The sequence below is a fragment of the Sinohyriopsis cumingii genome, chromosome 2, assembly GCF_028554795.1.
Source record: "Sinohyriopsis cumingii isolate HCF-2022 chromosome 2, ASM2855479v2, whole genome shotgun sequence".
NCBI classification, from domain to species: domain Eukaryota; kingdom Metazoa; phylum Mollusca; class Bivalvia; order Unionida; family Unionidae; genus Sinohyriopsis; species Sinohyriopsis cumingii.
Window position 1 is genome coordinate 82,770,567 of NC_142962.1, and position 17,595 is coordinate 82,788,161.

General features: G+C 36.9%; 1 long non-coding RNA gene across 1 annotated transcript in view; it reads left to right on the forward strand.

Moving 5' to 3' along the window:
- Positions 1–16,122: 16,122 nt before the first annotated feature.
- LOC149805289 (uncharacterized) overlaps positions 16,123–17,595 on the forward strand; it is a 40,577-nt gene continuing 39,104 nt past the window's right edge. Inside the window, exon 1 of the long non-coding RNA XR_016414849.1 lies at positions 16,123–16,256. This is a non-coding gene — a long non-coding RNA (uncharacterized LOC149805289). The remainder of the gene's footprint in view (positions 16,257–17,595) is intronic.

Below are 17,595 nucleotides of genomic sequence, written 5' to 3' on the forward strand. Positions count from 1 at the left end.
TCTTAGAATAAATCAGTAAGCAACTGACTTTTCCTGGGAATGAGTCATTTACTTTGCCTATTATCCTTTCTTTCCTGTTCAAATTACCTCAAGATTGGGTCCCATTCTAAGCATCATTACTTACAGCTGAATGGTCTAATTACAGTGATCTGCATTCAGAAATTCAAACCAGTTTCCTCAAGAACTTATTTCAGGAAATGTTTGAAAGATAGTCTGCTATGGTCTTATAACACTGCAGACAGGAGAAATTGTACCATATGTGCTAATTTGCTTTCTGACATGACAAGTGTGACAGATGAAATTTCTCTGGTAAGGAAACAATTAACAAAATGTTTCCTGTATTAAACAACTGCCTGTGGATCAAAATCCAACTGATGACAATACCCTGTATCATTAACCATTTTGCCCAAAAAGCAATCTGCTTTCATGACATCTATAATAATAGCCCTCAAAACAATGAACATAAGACAACTGCTTTATAAATCTATATACAATACAGATCTACAGCCATTTTTTATGTGCTGGAGATTAATCTGTCAATACCATATATTACCACAACTTCCCCTACAAACGAGTTTTGTGCTTTTCGTTTAAATTCACATATTCATTTCTCCTTTTCTTTTTAATAAATTTGTAAACATATTACTGGACAAAGTTCTATTTTGCACACAAATATATATATATATATATTTCAAGAGTTTCTGGTAGGTTGTAAAAGTTCTACTAATTGTAGTTAAAATTAAGTTCTAGCCCAATAACACTCACAATCTTTCTTACACTCATGAAAACAAATACATGGTGATATATTGGCAGTCACTTAGATCTATAGTCCTAATAGTTTGTTCTTCAATCCAGCTGTTATCACTGCATATAAACTAATGTGATATAACAGATGTATTATTATGTTCTTAAAAACTTCCAGTTTCTAATATTCATAAGACACAATTTTTGTAATTGACAAAAATTATTGAGTCCAATACAAAATCTCTGTATCTTGCAGGCTCTTTTATTAGATGTCCAGTCGTTGTTTGAATCTCTCCTGTCTGGTTTGGCTCATTGATGACTAATGGTATCTTGTCATTCAGTTCAGTGACCTCCTTGTTAGTATCTTCGTATGTATCATACATCTCTGGTAATGTCTCTTTTGTTTGCAAGAGATATCTTGGGTTTCTCCTGTATATAGCACCATCCTTGGTTTTCACATCATATGACCTTGGAGTGCTCTTTTTTCTGACAGCTTGTTCCCCAAGATCTTGTCTTCTGATTCTTGCTTTGTCTCCAGAAGTCAGATTTGGAAGCTCTTTATCTGTTCTATCATACTGTTTCTTTTGCAAACTTTTCTTTTCACCCAGTTTCCACTTTACGTTGCTCTCTTTTATAACTTGCAGATGTAGCTGTATGTTGGTACTGTAGTAGGCAAAGTCGATCAAAGTCTTCAACTCATCATTATTTGTGCCGGAGATCCTATATCATCAACTGGTGTATTTCGATACTCCAATATCAATAAATATGGATCTTTTCCATCTCTCTTTGTCTTACTGAGAATTCCTTTGATAGTTTGAATAGTTCTTTCCGCTAAACCATTAGATTGTGGATACTTTGGACCTGACATAGTGTGTTTGAATCCCCAGGTTTTTGCAAACTGACTATATTCTTTTGAGGAGAAGTGTGGTCCATTATCACTCCTTACTTATGGTATTCCATGTCTTGCAAAAACTGACTTTGTGTGTGTGATTACTGTGCTTGCTTGTGTATTTCCTAACTTGGCAACTTCAAAATATCTGGAGCAATAGTCTACTATCAAGACATAGTTGTAATTATTCCACGTAAGTAAATCTGTTCCAACCATTTTGTATGATGCAGTAGGTTGTGTAGACAACAATGGTTCTTTTTTATTGGACTTTCTGTATTCCTGGCAAGTAGAACAATTTGATACCATGTCTGCTATTAGTACATTCATGCCAGGCCAATACATAATGTCTCTTGCTCTTTGCTTTGTCTTCTCAATGCCCATATGACTTTTGTGCAACTCTTTTAGCATTTCTTTCTGAAGAGCATCTGGTATTACAAGCTTCTCTCCTTTTAGAATTAATCTGTCCATTTCTGAAAATTCATCTCTGCAGTTCCAGAAATTTCTGATTTCAAAAGGTATGAGATGTTTATCATTTGGCCATCCCTTCTGAATCATTAATCATATTATCACGTTTAGTTCCATTCTTTATTACTTCTAACTGTATATCTGCAATCTGTACATTTGACATGATCATGTGCATTTAACACTCAATTTCACTATCCATGTTCATATCAGATGTGTTCATCTGTCTGTATGCTCTTGACAATGTATCTGTTGCAGTTAACTCTTTTCCTGGACAATACGTTAAGTCAAAACCGTATTTCTGCAGTCTTAAAAGCATTCTCTGAAGTCTAGGTGGTGCGGCAGACAGAGGTTTCTTGAGGATTGATTCCAGAGGTTTATGATCTGATTCAACTTGTACTTGACAACCATAAGTATACTGATTAAATCTTTCGAGACCAAATAACACAGCAAGCAGTTCTTTCTCTATCTGTGCATACCTTGTTTCTGCATCTGTCAAAGACCTTGATGCAAATGCTATGGGTTTGCCTGACTGCATTAACATTGCTCCAAGTCCTGATTTTGAAGCATCACCACTAACAATGACAGGCTTCTTAACATCGAAGTATTTCAACACAGGTTCTTTCCTTAGAAACTGTTTGATCTCTTCAAATGCATGTTTCTGTGCAGTTTCCCAAACAAGCTCAGTTTCACTTTTCAAAAGTGCTCTGATTGGCTCTGCCACTGTGAACATATTTGGGAAAAATTTTGCTAGGTAGCTGACTGTACCCAGTAATCTTTCAATTCCTTTCTTGTCCATTGGAGTGGGCATTTCTGCGATTGCTATTACTTTTTCTGGGTCAGGTTTAATACCTGATCATGTCAACATGTGTCCCACATAGCACACTTCTCTAAGTCCAAATAGGCATTTTTCCAAATTCAGTGCCAGATTTATTTCCTGGCATCTCTTTAAAACATTTTTCAGTTTTCCATCATGATCTTCCTTTGAAGTTCCCCAAATAATTATGTCATCTATTTCAGTTTCCACCCCAGGCAGGTCCTCAAAATACTGTGCCATACAGTTCTGGAACACTTCTTGAATAGATTTAATATCAAAAGGCATTCTCAGGTAGCAATATCTACCAAATGGGGTGTTAAATGTTGTCAGTAACTGGCTTTCCTCATTCAGTGTATTTGCCAGTAACCATGATTGACATCTAGTTTGGAGAAAACCTTAGCTCCAGCCATCCTTGTGGTTATATCTTCAATTGTAGGAAGTTGATAATGCTCTTGTCTGATAAGCTTGATTCAAGTTTTTCGGATCTAGACAAATTCAAAGTTTTCCCATCTTGGGTTTTTCAACAACTACTAATGAACTGACCCATTCTGTTAGTTCATCTACTTTATGTATTGCATTTTTCTGTTCCATCTCTTCCAAAGTTGATTTAAGTGGTTCTTTTAAAGCTGTAGGAACCTTCCTTGGTGGACTGATGACAGGTTTCACACTTTTGTCAACTGAGATATGATATTTCTGTTTCAGGCATCCTAGACCTTCGAAGACACTGGGAAATTCTTTCATGATATGATTGTCCTTATTCCTATGAACATTGCAAACTACTTGTATTAAGTGCAAATCCTGAGATGCTTTGAACCCAAGAATAGGCGGTTGGTTGGTTTTTGTGATATAAAAATCAAGTTCTTGATTCATGCAGTTTAATTTGCATTTGCCTATGACAATTAGTTTGTCACCCAAGTAACTTGTGAGACAGGTCTTGTTTGGTTTTACTCCAATGTTGTCAATGTTCATTGTTTCAAACACATGATTTGGAATGATGTCTACTTGAGAGCCAGTATCAAGTTTAAATTTGACATCAGTACCATGAAGAGTCAGAGTGACGTAGCATTCTTTGTCACTGATTTCAGTGTTTGCCTCTGTCACTGTTCCTACAAAAAGATGTTTCTTCCTCTTCACTTGAGCATTCTTGCATATCACACACCTATTTTGTCTTGCAGCATTTAAAAAAATGATGCTGTTTTCAACACCTGTAGCAAGATTTTACATAGGCTGGACACCTACCTTTTGCATGTAATGTGACAAACTTACCACAGTTGAATAATCTGGAGTCTGATTTCATATATAAAATTTCCGCTTTCTTTGGTTGTGCCATTTTCTTTTCTTTTTTCTTTATTTTCACACCATGAACTTCTGATGCAGCTGCTTCATTTTGCATAATTTGAATCTGCTTTTTGGATTCTTCATCTGCTCTGAAAATAGCCAGTGGTTTTTGTAATGTCAGTTGATCTTCTTGTGAAAGGCTTTCTTTTACTTTCAGAATTAGTCCCACAGATAACTCTATCTAAATCATTTCATCCTGTAGATTTTCAAATTTGCAGTTCTTTGCAATCAATTTAAGTTCAGTTGCATATTGGTCAATGGTTTCATTCTTTTGTTGGATTCTTGTATCGAATCTGTGCCTTTCTACTGTAATGTTCTGCTTCTGACTGTAATAGTCCTGGAACTTCTTGATAAGTGGAGCAATTTTTTCAGCTTAATTGGCTTCAAATGTAAATGTGTTGTAAATGTCTCTACCATCCTGACCAATTATATATAGGAAAGCACTTAATTTTTCTTTATCTTCTTTATCTACAAGTGCAACATCTAAGTAAAACTGCATAGTCTGCTTCCACATCCTCCAAGTTTCTACTAGATGGTGTGAATTAAAGTCCATTTCAGGTGGCTGATTGAGTTTCTCCATGATGTCACAATTAACACATAAACATGTGTATCCAAATTTTAGTATTGTTATGGAGATATACTTCTTAATAGTATAAATCCAACTTATTCCAAAATTTTCACTTCTGACACCATGTTATGTTTTGATAAATAACAAAAAACATGGTTTGGTCTAACTACTTTAATGGCTAGGTTCAACTGACTCCAAACAGAAAATACCCATGCACCCTAGTTTCTCACACTAATGTTATCATGAGGCATATAGGGTTACAACTGAGTGAAAGCCTGGTGCTGACCTTAGGTGACCTGTAACTGTCAGACCATTTGTAGCAACAGAATGTTAATACCACAAGGCCCTGTAACAGACTTATATCATCCATCATATGCCCCCACCCCCACCTATCTCTCTATATGACTGTACTAAAGGCATATTCACATCATGTCAGCAGCTTCCATATTAACTGAATGTGTTTGACAGCTTTCCTATAGTTTATATTGTAAGTATCACACTTGAAATAAATTCTTTGAACATCGGCAATATGCAAAGTTTAATTATCCTAAGGGATAAAGACGTCAAGAAATCGTGTAGGAATTTTTCTTAAGACACTGTGAAAAACGTGTCGTAACAGAACATATACACTTTCAAGGAGTCCTTAAATGGGGTTGGTAGGGTCTTATCCAATCTTGTTATTGAAAATACTTTTCACAAGCAGCTGCTAGTTGGATCACCTGAAATAAAGTCAGCTCAAATAAACAGTGAGTGACCTTAGAAAGCTGGCTCAATAAAAATCAAATATTGACCCATGTTAAGCATGCCTCAGACTGAGATCAGTATAGACCCAGATCTACTGCTTCACAATGTGCCAGCAGATTGGCGATGACATCGAAAGAAATCTAGTCAGTCTGCAATTTTCCTGCAAGAATGAAAATATAAGGGACTACGAGACTGAATTTGGAAGAAATTCTCTCATAAAACATTGGTCAAGTTGACCGGATGTCTGGAAATTCAACGGACACAATTTTGGCAGTAGAAGCAAACAAAGCTTGAAATCATAAGGTATTTGCAATTTTAGATGATTTCACGTATGATAAAGACTTGAATGTGTGTATTCACTGAAAATAACATAGTTAAACCATGTAATGAATTTCATTCATTCATTTGTGTAACTGAGATGAGAACAGAGCCGTTATGTCTTGTTTAATGTTAATGGGAATCAGTAATGAAATAGCCATTAGGAAGTACATTAATCTTGTGAAACTAGGTTTGTTTATGGTCTGCCATGTTTAGCTTGACCAGATAGCCTTTGGTCTGTTTGCATTCGGATAGAATGATAGCTGACATAATGAGAGGGGAGTAATGATCTGTTCCCAGTAGGACAACTGACAGACTATTTAGGTTGCTTCTCTATTTATTTTGTATGGGGAAATAGCTCCATTGACATACCAACTGATGTATCCATGTACCTACTTATCCAGGTATCTATGTACTTATGTATCCACCTACCCACACAAAGCTTGAGGGCCCAAAAGAGGCGAGACAGCAAGGAGGTAGGAGAAGGGAAAAAGCAAAAGGACCTCGAGGAACCACCACAGTGAAGTTGGAGTGGACTGTAACAAGCAGGTTATGAAGTTATACAAGGCAATACTTCAATCGTTCACTCGATTATGTGATGAACTAATTCTATCATTTAAAACAGATCAGCTATTTATATAAATATATTTGTGTTTGAAATTTGATGAAAGATTTATTCCAAAAAGAAGTGTATCTTCCTAATGTAATGTATTATCCAGTTGTTTATGTAATTGATTAATTTTTTTTTCATGTATGGGGCTCATGTCATTCTGTTCTATATATCTATTCAGATCTCTATTTATTCCATCTATAATTTCACATTTTATTTTAAAAACCAAACCGTATCTGCCTTGTGTATACAATCTACATGGGTATGCAGCTTTGAATGCATTTTCACATACTGGTATCTAAAAAATATTTTTTTAAAATTCTGCATGCAGAAACAGTCTGGGCATTCCAAGACTTATTTCAACCTGAGAGTGCAAGAATCCATGGGAATTCAAAGTGCATTTCTGCTGTGAAGATGACTTTGAAGAAAGCAATAAGTGATACAATATTGCACTGTGCCATTAAAAAGATCCAAGATCAAGATTCACTCTCACAAAATGACCAATTGATGATATATCAGTGAGTCTGTAAGCTATTATATTGAAGTTACTATGGAAACATAACAAGAATTGCCCTTTCAATGGTGATCTTTTGTGAAATAGGTACTATTTTAGTATTTATTACACAAATTTGGAAAGACATTTTGTTGCAATTAGGATCATCGACATATTAGGACATACTAAACTGATTTAATGACAATCCTGTAATGTCTTTCTTCATTCTAAGTAAGACAATCAATTTCAGCCTAAATACCCTTGCATCACTATAATGACTTGTATCAAAGATAACTGAACTGAATAGCTTGGGGCTGTTCATCATTTCATTAAAATGATCCATTTTCTGGATAAGTCAAGAACTCTAAAAAACTGTTGCCATGGAAACATTCACAAAACAATGCATATAAATTTTAATATACAGGTATGCCCCCAACTTACATTGTGCTAATCTTATGTTATACATGATTTCGGATGAAGTATGTTTTCATTAAATTTTGTAGTGAAAACAAAAGAGATAATGAAATTTTTCTAAAAGCAAACAAATTAGGATTTGTAAAATGAGTATACATACATATATATATATATATATATATATATATATATATATATATATATATATATATATATATATATATATATATATAAGAGAGAGAGAGAGAGAGAAAGACTTACCTACAAGTCATTATCTAGTGGTATTGGTCATAGTTACAAAGAAATATTCACTACTTCCATAAGTGTTAAGCATGTGCCTGCATTCAATGAACAACTTCTGACAAAGGCTGAATAAAAATGGTGCTGGGAATCTGATGGTTACCAGAATCCAACAACTGTAACCCTTTCTACCTGACACCAGTGCTGTTGAATCCAACAACAACTGTAACCCTTTCTGACACCATTGCTGTAGAATCCAACTACAGCTGTAACCCTTTCTATCTGACACCAATGCTGTAGAATCCAAAAACAACTGTAACCCTTTCTACCTGACACCAGTGCTGTAGAATCCAACAACTGTAACCCTTTCTACCTGACAAAAGTCCTGTCAAATCCAGCAAAAACTGTAACCCTTTCTACCTGACACCAGTGCTGTAGGATTCCAACAATAACTGTAACCCTTTCTACCTGACACCAGTGTTGTAAAATCCAACAACAACTGTAACCCTTTCTACCTGACACCAGTGCTGTAGAATCCAAAACTGTAACCCTTTCAACCTGACACCAGTTCTGTAGAATACAACAACAAATATAACCCTTTCTCCTGACACCAGTGCTGTAGGATTCCAACAATAACTGTAACCCTTTCTACCTGACACCAGTGTTGTAGAATCCAGCAACAACTGTAACCCTTACAACCTGACACCAGTGCTGTAAAATCCAAGAACAAATGTAATCCTTTCTACCTGACACCAGTGCTGTAGAATCCAACAACAACTGTAACCCTTTCGGACACCATTGCTGCAGAATCCAACAACAATTATAACCCTTTCTATCTGATATCAGTGCTGTAGAATCCAACAACACATGTAACCCTTTCTGACACCAGTGCTGTAGAATCCAACAACAGTTGTAACCCTTTCTACCTGACACCAGTGCTGTAGAATCCAACAACTGTAACCCTTTCTACCTGACACAAGTGCTGTAAAATCCAACAACTGTAATCCTTTCCACCTGACACCAGTGTTGTAGAATCCAACAACAACTGTAACCCTTTCTACCTGACACCAGTGCTGTAGGATTCCAACAATAACTGTAACCCTTTCTACCTGACACCAGTGTTGTAGAATCCAGCAACAACTGTAACCTTTCTACCTGACACAAGTGCTGTAGAATCCAACAACTGTAATCCTTTCCACCTGACACCAGTGTTGTAGAATCCAACAACAACTGTAACCCTTTCTACCTGACACCAGTGCTGTAGAATCCAAAACTGTAACCCTTTCAACCTGACACCAGTGCTGTAGAATACAACAACAAATATAACCCTTTCTACCTGACACCAGTGCTGTAGGATTCCAACAATAACTGTAACCCTTTCTACTTGACACCAGTGTTGTAGAATCCAGCAACAACTGTAACCCTTTCAACCTGACACCAGTGCTGTAAAATCCAAGAACAAATGTAATCCTTTCTACCTGACACCAGTGCTGTGGAATCCAGTAACAACTGTAACCCTTTCTACCTGACAACTGTGCTGTAGAATCCAGCAACAACTGTAATCCTTTCTACCTGACACCAGTGCTGTGGAATCCAGTAACAACTGTAACCCTTTCTACCTGACAACTGTGCTGTAGAATCCAGCAACAACTGTAATCATTTCTACCTGACACCAGAGCTGTAGAATCCAACAAAAACTATAATCCTTTATACATGACACCAGTGCTGTAGAATCCAACAACACCTGTAACCCTTTCTACCTGACACCAGTGCTGTAGAATTCAACAACAACTGTAATCCTTTCTACCTGACACCAGCACTGTAGAATCAGTAGATCTAACTCTCATCCACAGAAATATATGTATAAAGAATATCTGTATACATCCAAAAACTTAAATTGCAGATAGAAAAAAGCAACATTTAATTATTGATTGATGATAATAATAAAAAGGAGGCTAGTGATCACTAGTTGCTGCTTTTAAAATATTCAAGAGAGAGAGAGTCACTCGAACTGACCTTTTATACAAGGTATCAGTGAACCATTCCTCTCATTCTCTTTGACAAACATTCATCGCTGAATGAGAATCTTAACATGTACATGCACTTCCACAGTAGCGAAGTAGTGTGTATTACTACTGTAGTATTGAGATTTTATCCATAAATTGTACAATGTGTATATCTGTACAGTACTCAGGTTTCATTAATAAAATGCACAAATGTGTATTACTGTACAGTACTCAGGTTTCATTCATAAAATGTACAAATGTGTATTACTGTACAGTATTCAGGTTTCATTCGTAAAATGTACAAATGTGTATTACTGTACAGTATTCAGGTTTCATTCATAAAATGTACAATATGTCCAAAAAATTCAATATTATGTTTTGTTTCAATTGAGTTATTCCTTTACCACAACCACATATATGCTTGTTTTCAAATAAATAATAGGTTATTGACTGATTATTAAAAAATTTGGCTCAGGAATCCTGTGCCACATGACCCTGGGGCCCAATATTTTGCAACCTATACATGTGTATACAGGTTAACCCTACAATAACAGAGTGCATGTAGTTAGGGACTTGAACTGCTCACTGCATTATGTAGCAAACCATGGTATAGTAAAAATGATAAAAAAGTAAACAAAATAAATGACAGTTAAACATATAGTAATAAATTAATACCTGCCAATTTATATCTCAGTCAATGTCAAGATGGCCTCATTTTCGATAACAAAAGTACCAACATTATGTTCTGTAAGCCATTGCTTTCTGAAACTTAAATTATTTTGACCTATTTATCATAAAGCATTTAGAAAAACAACAAAAATAGAAATAAATTATTGCATGTCTAAAATGGGGTCTATGAATAAGGTGAGCAAGTTATCAGCACAATAGTGCTATACTGTTTGGTATGACCTAGTTGTCTACATCATTGCATGTAGTCTGAAGTATTGTTTTATTTCTCATTTTGAGCTTTAAATCTTAAATATAACTGCCACTCTGAGACACAGAAACATATCCAATCTTTAGTCAATCCCATGAACATTTACTGTCCAAAAATAATAACTGTTACTGAGACCTTTCAGTAAAATCGCTGATTGTGCATACCATTCAGAAGTGAATTATGTGTGTGCATATGTGTGATTTGGATTTTTAATGTAGCTTTAAAAATATTTCAGTCATATCACTGCAATGTCTACAGTATGGCAGTCTGTAGTGATGTTTAGCATAGGGGCATCATACTGAGCACATGGTGAGGCAGCTGTTAGTACTATTTTTATGTCTTTGGCATGACTCAGCCAAGGTTTGAACCTCCAACTTCCTGCATCCGAGGTGAATGCTGTAACCGTTAGGTCACCAAAGCAGTCAAATTACAGTCCAGTCAGAAATAAATTAGGACTCAGTGACTTTTAAATATGTTTAAGAGATGTAAAAGCGTATATAGTATTTCATCAGTATTCTAATCTTCTGGCATGAAACTTCTCCCTATTTTTGCCAATTTAACTCTGATCTGGCTGGACTGAAAAGCCATGTAAGCGGGTGTCATGCTACCCATGGTCCACTTTGTAGAAACCTTACACAAAGTACCCTCTTCTTGCAAGAGGTGTGGGTTGGCGGATTGTACCTTCTTTCAAGGTGTCCACTTAATTTGGATTTTGTTATCTAGAGGTTGACCGCCCTCGATATTATTGCCCGGTTCGAGTAAATATAAATATAAGTGGTGAAACTTATAGATGGAAAAAGTAGAGATCTGAGCAGATATATAGAACAAATCAACACGAGCCCCTGTACATATAAATAAACAATTTAATCAATTACATAAAACAACTGTGAGAATTCATTACATCAGGAATATACTCTGCCTTTAGATATAAAACTTTCACCAAATTACAACAAAAAAAACCCCCACAAATATATTTAAATGAAATAGCTGATCTGTTTTACTGATTGATTTATTTCATCATAGGATCGAGTGAACAATCAAAGTAAATGCCTTGTACAATTGCATAACCTGTTCGTTCACTCCACTTCCACTGTAGCTGTTCCTTTGACTTTTGTCGGTCTTGCCTCTTTTGGTCCTCACTCTGTGCATAGCACATAGACACATAGATTCACAGATACCTGAATCTCAGGATAAGTATATCTCACTATATGTCTCAGAATAATACGTCACAGGAGCTATTTTCTCACTTTGCTTTCAATGATCCTTGCTCTATTGCCAAATTTGTTCGTCAGTTTTCCCTTGACAACAGTCCTCTTGGCTAACAGTTTTATGAGAGAATTTCTCTCAAATTTCTCTCAGTATCTTCTTTACACTTGTTTTTCTCTCGCAGAAAAGCTTAGATTAAAAATTTTGATGTGGGTGATATTAAAACTAGGAAATTTAGTGTGGGAAACATGCCCCTTATTTAGCATAACCAATCAGGATTAAGTATATTTGCCGATTTTTGCAGAGGTACCAAATCTGGGATTAATTTGACCTTCTATGTTGCGACTACTGGTCACTGGAAATTCTCAATTTGTGACAGTTTTACCATGAAATCAAAGTTTAGCATGTCCCTAATAGTCTGGCTGCTATGTAAACAAATGCTTAATTAAGAATAAAATTCTCCCCTCGAAAAGACATCACTGATCATGGCAGTATGGCGATTTGATATGTGCCTGTTCCCATAAATCTAATCAATAGTTCTCTGGTCTCAAACTAATGTGTTCTTCATAGTTTGCCAGAAATTTGACCCTTCACATAGGTCCCTCTTTGAAGAGAAAAATTAGGGATTTTGCTCTCCAAATTTTTCGAGATCTAATCTGATCAGTTACACATCCTCAGGTGAACCCTTCACCTCAGACGTCCCTATTCTACTAAAGTAGTCATCCCATACATTCTCACTGCCTTTAATATATCTTACCTGGATTTGGTACTGTTGTAGAAATAATGACCATCGCATTACTCATCCATTTGTCAATTTAGCTTGAGCTAAATAGGTGAGTGGTTGGTGGTCAGTTTCCAAAATAAATTTTTGTCCATACAGGTGACGTTGGAATTTAGATATCCCAAAGATAATTGCCAAGCATTCTTTCTCAGAGACCGAATAATTGCGTTCTGCAGTTGACAATTTCCTGCTACTGAAAGCAGCTGGGAATAAGCTTCCATCATGCTCTTGTAATAGCACAGCCCCATAACCTCTATCACAAGCATCACTACATAGAACAAAATCTTGTGTCACATCAGGCAATTTCACTACTGTGTCTGACATCAGTCTGTCCTTTAACATCTGAAATGCTCTTTCACATGTGTCTGTCCATATAACTTTCATCTGAGCTTTTTCCGAGTTAAGTCTGTCAATGGGCTTGTAATAGCACTGAAGTTAGCAACATATCGATGATAATACCCTACCAGTCACAAGAAAGATCGAACTTCTGTCTTAGTGGTCGGTCATACTGCATCTCTAAGTTGGTCGACCTTTGAACTATCTGGGGTTAACGTGTCTTCGGTGAGGGTATGACCTAGGTAGGTTAGTTTTCTAAATCCTATATGGTACTTAGATGGTCGTGCGGTCAGTCCCATTTGTCGAAGTAGCTCTAAAACGTTTTTCAGCAGAATGATATGATCATCCCATATAGCTGTCGCTAAGAGTAAATCATCCATGAAGTTTGAAACTCCAGTCCCTCTTAATGGTTCAAGTAATTTTTGCATCATACGTGTGAAGACAGTTGGAGCACTCTGGACCCCAAATGGCATGACTACCCACTGGTAGGTCCCATCTGGAGTTGCAAAGGCAAGTTTTGCTCTGTCTTCACTTCAAACTGTTATTTGCCAGTATCCCATGGACAGATCGATTTTTGAAAAATACTTCGTATTGGTCACCCCAGCAAATAGGGACTCGGGTCAGGTAAACGTTCTACTTGGAATTCTGTGATCCTGTTCAACTTCCTGTAATTGACGCAAAATCTTTGTGTACTGTCTTTCTTCTGTACCAACACAACAGGAGAGCTATACGCCGACTCAGTTGGTTCTATAACTCCCAAGTCTATCATAGCTTGAATTTCATTTTGGACAGTTTCTAATTTCACATAGGGTAGCAGATATGGTTTCAACTTCACTCTTTTCTCATCCAGTAATTTCAGGGTGAACTCCTCCAACTCCATCTTGCCAGGTCATTCTGTCAAGACACTTGAGTAATCTTGGAGTAACGCCTCCACTTCCTTACGTTGCTCTGACGTTAACATCCTGTCAAGCACAACATCGATGTAGGTTTCTTCCCTCATCAAAGGACAACTAGGGAGTACTTCCGCTTCTCCTCCATTGTCATCGAGTTCTTCAGTTACAACCATAGCAACCATGAACTCTGTGAGTGTTTGTCTTTCACGGTAACATTTCAGGAGATTTACGTGATACAGCTTCTCTTTGTCTCCTACCTGGATACAGTAGTTCTTCCCACCTTTTTTCTCCATTACCATGAATGGTCCCCTCCATGAGACTTGAAGTTTGTTGTGCTCTAACGGTAGCAGCAGCAAAACCTTGTCACCCACCTCGAAGTGACATTCCTTCATCCTTTTATTGTAGTATTTGGCTTGACACTCCCTTGCATCACAGAGATTTCTCCTGAGCCAATTTAGAAACTTCTTCCAGTTTGTTGCGGAGATCAACAACATATTGGTATGTTGTTCGCACTTCCTCGGATGCTTGCTCATCTGTCCATAATTGTTTTAACACAGCCATGGGTCCCCTGACTGTCCTCCCATAGACTAATTCAAAAGGCGAAAAACCCAAACTTGCCTGTGGTACCTCTCAATACGCAAACAGTATTGTGGGAAGGTATCGATCGCAATCCCTGGGTCGACCTTCACAGAGCTTCTTCAGAACCTGTTACAATGTCCCATTGAAATGCTCCACCAAACCATTGCACTGCGGGTGATATGGGGTAGTTGTCAGGTGTCTAATAGACAGTAATCTATTTACCTCTTCCATCATCTGACTCACAAACTGCATTCCCCGGTCAGTCAGTATCTCCTCTGGGACATCAACTCTCGACCAAACTACTAACAAGGACTCAGCCACTGTGACTGAGTCAATGTTCTTCAAGGCCACTGCCTCCGCGTACTGGGTGGCATAATCAACTATCGTTAGTATATAACAATTACTGCCTTCTGCCACCAGCTTTATTGGACCTACCAGGTCCATCGCCACTCTCAAGAAAGGTTCGTCAATCAGTGGGGTGGTTCCTAGAGGCACTGGGCAATGGGAGGTCTTAGGTGCCACCTGCTGACACTTGTCGCATGACAAACAAAACCTCTGAACATCCCCATACACACCTAGCCAGTAGAACTCTCTCACTAACCTATCTCTGGTCTTTGCCACGCCCATGTGGCTTCTGATTAGACCCTCATGTGCAAGCCTAAGCACTTCTGCTCACTTTGCTCTGGGCACAACAACTTGCTTGAACATATCAGTCCCTTTCTTGGCATACCGGTACAAAATACCGCGTTTTGTTGTGAACTTCACCTCTAAAGAGAGAAATGAACATCTTAAACAGACATTCAAGCAAAAAGTGCATTAATATATGTTGCTCAATTATCATTTATAGAGCAAAATCAGACAAATGCACAAGAACTCTAATAACTGAAAGTGTAAAAATAGTGGAATTTGACCTTACCTTCACCTGCAGCAGTATTCAAGCATAAATAAATATCTGGAGACCATAGTTGGGAAACAGACAGCTGCCAACAATAATGGACAATTAAATTACATTATCAGATTGTTCATTTACTCCATGGTAGAGATTACTGGGAACATGAGAAAATTATATTAAGAGCTCCAAACATATCTTAGAAATCAGTTTGTCAGAGTCTTACTTAAAGACTATAAATCCCTTGGAAGTAAATGAATTTAAATGTACATTAGAGGAAAGAGAATAAAATTCAAATGATACCAGGAAACAAAAATGCCAAGTCACTGTTCTTTATTTTTAAAAAATGAATGGTTCAAAAGATTAGTATCTTTTAAATACAGTGCTCAAGCAAAAATATTCTTTTCTTTTCAAGAAGGACAGTAACAAAGTTAATTAAATAAGTAAAACTGGTTTCCATGAAAGTTGCATATCACCTGATCAATTAGATCTAAAAAATATGAAGTAAAAAACCTGAAAGCAAAGTCCTGTTGATAGATTAGAAGAAAAAATTACTAGAATAAATGTCAGACTTGAAGGCTGAATATGTGTGGGTCTGCAAGATTGCTAATATGTCAGACTTGTAGGCTGAATATGTGTGGCTATGTAAGATTGTTATGTCAGACATGAAGGCTGAATATGTGTGGCTCTGTGAGATTGCTAATATATCAAACTTGAAGGCTGAATATCAATAGCTCTCGATGATTATACTAACATGTCAGAATTGAATTCTGAACACAAGTGGCTCTGGAAGATTGCTAGTATGTCAGAATTTAAGGCTGAACATGATTTATTCTTTCAGATTGCTGAGATGTCTGACTTGATGGCTGAATGTGAGTGGTTCTGCAATATTGCTGACATGTTAGACTTGAAGGCTCAACATGAGTAGCTCTGAGATTACTGTGATTACAGACTTGATGGCTGAACAAGAGTGGCTCTGTGAGATTGTAGAGGTAGATGTCAGACTTTAAATCTGAACATAAGTGGCTCTGTTAGACTGGTGATATGCCAGACTTGAATGCTGTTCATAAGTGCTTTGGGGTGGGGTAAAACTAATTATAGTTATGCAATACTTAATCATCACATTTGTACAGTTTACTTTTTTCACTTCAGAAAACACCATCCTTACATTGTGAATAAATCCTCCCAATGAGTGGAGAAATGTCACCAAGACATGGTCCACTCATTCACCTCTAAAGCGCAGGTGTAAAAACAATCACCATTTTCATGCAGACAATGATTATGCCAGTACACACAAGTGGGGTGGGGAGAAGGCATTCAACAGTAGTGATGGACAAGTATTGCATAATTTAAAAATATATATATTTTTACCCACCACCACCAAAAGAACTATGTTTTAATTGGAGCAATAGCTTACCCATAGATATTCTGAGCTGAATTTGTCTGTTAGATGTTAAGATGATATATTGAACTAATCAAAATCAGGGAAAATGGAGTGTACTCACTGTTAAGGGAGATATCCACTTTACAAAATGTCTCTCAGCCACATGCTGTGCCACAACTATGGGTCCCAGAGAGAAAATGCCTTTGCTTTGTTGTGCTAATGAGTGGAGGTAGAAAGAGAAGTATGGGATTGCCAAAATGCTGCCTTCATTAGTCTTCCAAGGGAGAATGATTTAGATATGCCCATTAAGCTGTGACAGTTTCAAAATTGTGGGGTTTCAGTTTCATAAAAGATATGTTTCAGTTGAAAAGAGACTGACAAGATTTTTTTGATTGTGATGACCATCCACCATGAGATGGTGGAGGCTGAATATCAATGGTGAGCTTAAGAGAAAGGAAAATACATTTCTTACACTTCTTTTTCTGGAGCTACGGGAAGGTAACTGAATTTTTGCTCATTATGCTAACTGGGCATGAAGACCTATCTTGATCATCTCCAGCACAGATTCAACTGAAAGGAGGAATTTCTGTAGGTGATGGAGCTACTGAAGGTAAATGAAATTTAGCTCATTATGCTAACTGGGCACAGTGATATGTCAAGCAGATCTTCATGTTGTTAAGATGGTGAAAAAAAAGTTATAAACAATTGATCAATTTCATTTTCCAAAAATGCTAAAAGCAGATTTAATTTTGTCACCTGTTATTCTGGTGATTACTCATTTCTAAACAAACAATAATTAAATTTCTGACCTTTTTAATGAGGATTAGGAACACATGCTTTCTTTTGCACAATATTTCAAATAATGTTTTGGGGTTATTTTTTTCTCTCTCCAGTTTGGGAGATTTGACACAAAGAAGACCAAATCATCTGATACAAATAAAAGTCTT